Source organism: Schistocerca serialis, chromosome 8 (genome assembly GCF_023864345.2).
Source record: "Schistocerca serialis cubense isolate TAMUIC-IGC-003099 chromosome 8, iqSchSeri2.2, whole genome shotgun sequence".
Classification (NCBI taxonomy): domain Eukaryota; kingdom Metazoa; phylum Arthropoda; class Insecta; order Orthoptera; family Acrididae; genus Schistocerca; species Schistocerca serialis.
The window spans coordinates 514,824,152-514,828,287 of record NC_064645.1 but is presented as its reverse complement, the minus strand read 5'-3'; the positions used below and the strand labels follow the sequence as shown (position 1 = coordinate 514,828,287).

The following is a 4,136-nucleotide window of genomic DNA, read 5'->3' as shown; positions in this document are numbered from 1 at the left end:
ATACGAACTGGTTAAGATTTTATTGATATAGAAAGAGTAGCACATAATATTACTAAACTGCAGAACAATACAGAGCATCCACTGATATACGAAAAACTTGATGTGATAAGTTGATGTCAGTCAAGAATGCCTTTAATGCGGCGTTATCAGCACCTCTGTGAGTTTGAACGAGGTCGTATAATAGGGCTATGAAAAGCTGAGTGTTCCTTCTGAAATATTGCAGAAAGATTCGGTAGTAATGTAGGCTCTTTACATGGGTGCTGGTGGCGGTGGTCAAGAAAGTGTACTGTCACAGGAAGACCGGGCTTCGGATGACCACGTGGCAGTACCGAGTGTGAGAAACCATCGTGTGCATTGTATGGCTCTGTCATATCGTGCTGCATATGCAACAGCAATTTGAGCATCTGTTGACACCACAGTGACGCAATGAATTGTTACCAGCCGTTCACATAAAGGAGAGCTACGAGCTAGGCTCATCTAGTGTGCATTCCGCTAACCCCAAACCAACAACGTTCACGAGTTCACTCGCGTCAAGGGTGGAGGTTTGTGACTACGTGCTAGACACACGGGGAACACATAGTAATGATAATTACATCAAGACCCTACGCTGCCGACAGGGGTTGATATACATCAACGGGGACAGTTGAAAATGTGTGCCCCCAACCGGGACTCGAACCCTGGATCTCCTGCATGCATGGCAGGCGCTCTATCCATCTGAGCCATCGAGGGCACAGAGGATAGTGCGACTGCAGGGATTTATCCCTTGCACGCTCGCTGTGAGATCCACATTCGCAACTTAATTTCCACACACTACATTCGTAGTGCCCCTGCCCATTACACTCATTACTCGCGGCAGACAACCTTACCGAGTCCCGTAAGTGTTCGGGCAATATGTGTGCACCCCCACAGAAGAAGGAGGTCAATGCTGGTCTGCATTAACTACATTAAGATGTTATCTGTTCTTTCGGACATGTCCGAAAGGACAGATACCATCTTCATACATAGATTAATGCTCTGGGGTGCGATTTCGTATCGTAGCAGGACTACTTAGGTGGTTATCAAACACACCCTGACTGCCACTTTGTACGTCAATCTAGTGATTCGACGTCGTGTGCTGCCATTCAAGAACTGCATTCCAGGGGATGTTTTCCAAAAGGATAACGCTCGCTCACGTAAAGCTGCTGTAAACCTACCTACTCTACTGAGTGTCACACATCTTAGCCTTCTCCATCACCAGACCTGTCTCCAATCGAGCTCAAATAGGACATCATCTGACGAAAACTTCAGCGTCATCCTCAAACAGCAATAACCGTTCATATATTGACCGGCTATGTGAAACAGATTTGGAACTTCATCTCACAATGTGATATCCGTTTCCTGCACAACACGATTAATACACGTCTGCATGCTTGCACTCAATATTCTGGCGGTAGCAGCAATTATTAATATACTCCACCTCGCATTTGCAATGGCTTATCTCACGCTTCGATTAATCTGTGGTCGTGCAATGTAAATCTCTTACAGATGTATTTTTCCGGAAATTTCATTACTCTACATTTATAATTTTTTGGTGTTGCGATTTTTTTCCGTCTGTGTGTATAAAGATTACACTGAAACAGTGTAGGCAGCGACAAGCTGGGAATAGTAAGGTGCTGGGTAGCAAAACTAGCATCTGACCAAAGAAGACATTTATTCACACACAAACGGTGAATCCAGTTACTCAGTCCAAATGCCATAGATGTACTTTAAGAAGTGTCAGAGCTTCGACACATACTATGAGTCACATAATAGAATTTTACAATTTGTAACTCTACAATTTAACAGCAGTTGAAATTAAGCTCTCCTGTTTATACCTGTACGGCTAAGCACATACAGGGTGTTTCAAAAATGACCGGTATATTTGAAACGGCAATACAAACTAAACGAGCAGCGATAGAAATACACCGATGGTTGCAATATGCTTGGGACAACAGTACATTTTCAGGCAGACAAACTTTCGAAATTACAGTAGTTACAATTGTCAACAATAGATGGCGCTGCGGTCTGGGAAACTCTATAGTACGATATTTTCCACATATCCACCATGCGTAGTAATAATATGGCGTAGTCTCTGAGTGAAATTACCCGAAACCTTTGACAACGTGTCTGGCGGAATGGCTTCACATGCAGATGAGATGTACTGCTTCAGCTGTTCAATTGTTTCTGGATTCTGGCGGTACACCTGGTCTTTCAAGTGTCCCCACAGAAAGAAGTCACAGGGGTTCATGTCTGGCCAATAGGGAGGCCAATCCACGCCGCCTCCTGTATGTTTTGGATAGCCCAAAGCAATCACACGATCATCGAAATATTCATTCAGGAAATTAACGACGTCGGCCGTGCGATGTGGCCGGGCACCATCTTGCATAAACCACGAGGTGTTCGCAGTGTCGTCTAAGGCAGTTTGTACCGCCACAAATTCACGAAGAATGTCCAGATAGCGTGATGCAGTAATCGTTTCGGATCTGAAAAATGGGCCAATGATTCCTTTGGAAAAAATGGCGGCCCAGACCAGTACTTTTTGAGGATGCAGGGACGATGGGACTGCAACACGGGGCTTTTCGGATCCCCATATGCGCCAGTTCTGTTTATTGACGAAGCCGTCCAGGTAAAAATAAGCTTCGTCAGTAAACCAAATGCTGCCCACATGCATATCGCCGTCATCAATCCTGTGCACTGTATCGTTAGCGAATGCCTCTCGTGCAGCAATGGTAGCGGCGCTGAGGGGTTGCCGCGTTTGAATTTTGTATGGATAGAAGTGTAAACTCTGGCGCATGAGACGATACGTGGACGTTGGCGTCATTCGGACCGCAGCTGCAACACGGCGAATGGAAACCCGAGGCCGCTGTTGGATCACCTGCTGCACTAGCTGCGCGTTGCCCTCTGTGGTTGCCGTACGCGGTCGCCTTACCTTTCCAGCACGTTCATCCGTCACGTTCCCAGTCCGTTGAAATTTTTCAAACAGATCCTTTATTGTATCGCTTTTCGGTCCTTTGGTTACATTAAACCTCCGTTGAAAACTTCGTCTTGTTGCAACAACACGGTGTTCTAGGCGGTGGAATTCCAACACCAGAAAAATCCTCTGTTCTAAGGAATAAACCATGTTGTCCACAGCACACTTGCACGTTGTGAACAGCACACGCTTACAGCAGAAAGACGACGTACAGAATGGCGCACCCACAGACTGCGTTGTCTTCTATATCTTTCACATCACATGCAGCGCCATCTGTCGTTGAAAATTGTAACTACTGTAATTTCGAAAGTTTGTCCGCCTGAAAATGTACTGTTGTCCCAAGCATATTGCAACAAACGGTGTATTTCTATCGCTGCTCGTTTAGTTTTTATTGCCGTTTCAAATATACCGGTCATTTTTGAAACACCCTGTATGAACTAAAACAAAGAGGAAAGCGTTTTCACTTTACCAAGAAAAGTAATAGAAATGGAAGTTTGGTCATTGGCTCAGGCCAGACAGTGAGCCATAGTTACAAAGCACTATAAGAATAGAGGGCAATGACAAAAATACGTACAAGTAAAATTCAAGGAGTAATGCGCATCTGATCTCAGCAAGTAATGGACACTAATAATCAACGTCAACCAGCACGCTCACACTATTCCAATGAAGAAAGAACAGTGTTAAACAGTCAACGATAGGAATTTTCCAATAAATTTAAAAAAGAGTGCCCAGCTGGCTACCACTAATAGTAAATTCTTAATCCAGTGTACCCAAGTCAACCAAAGTAATACCCCAAATACCACATCGGGTTCAAACCTCTATCGACAAGAATATTTATAGCATAAAGAGATAAAACTTCTTGGTACAGCATAGCACTTGCGCTCTTGTCCAATTAATAATCAGTTTTATAATTACAACTGGAAGAAGGACTCACTAGGATGCACAGTTAAGTCAAGAAAATCGAACATTTCTGTACGCTGAGCATGAATTACAGGCAAGTTTCACTTTTCGTGAATTATCCACAACGCATCAGGCGCAAAGGCCAAGGACGCACTTAAGCGTAGGTAACACCAGACTTACTAACGTACCTCCCTGTAAACAGGTCTTAGCAAGTGGGTCAACTGGAGCACAGGGTACGAGCACCCTA

The 4,136-nt window shown here is 44.4% G+C and overlaps 1 non-coding gene across 1 annotated transcript; it reads right to left on the bottom strand.

The window, feature by feature from the left end:
* Positions 1–655: 655 nt before the first annotated feature.
* On the bottom strand, positions 656–729 carry Trnaa-ugc (transfer RNA alanine (anticodon UGC)). Its single transcript has one exon. It is a non-coding gene; the product is annotated as a tRNA-Ala (tRNA).
* Between the last annotated feature and the right edge of the window lie 3,407 nt (positions 730–4,136).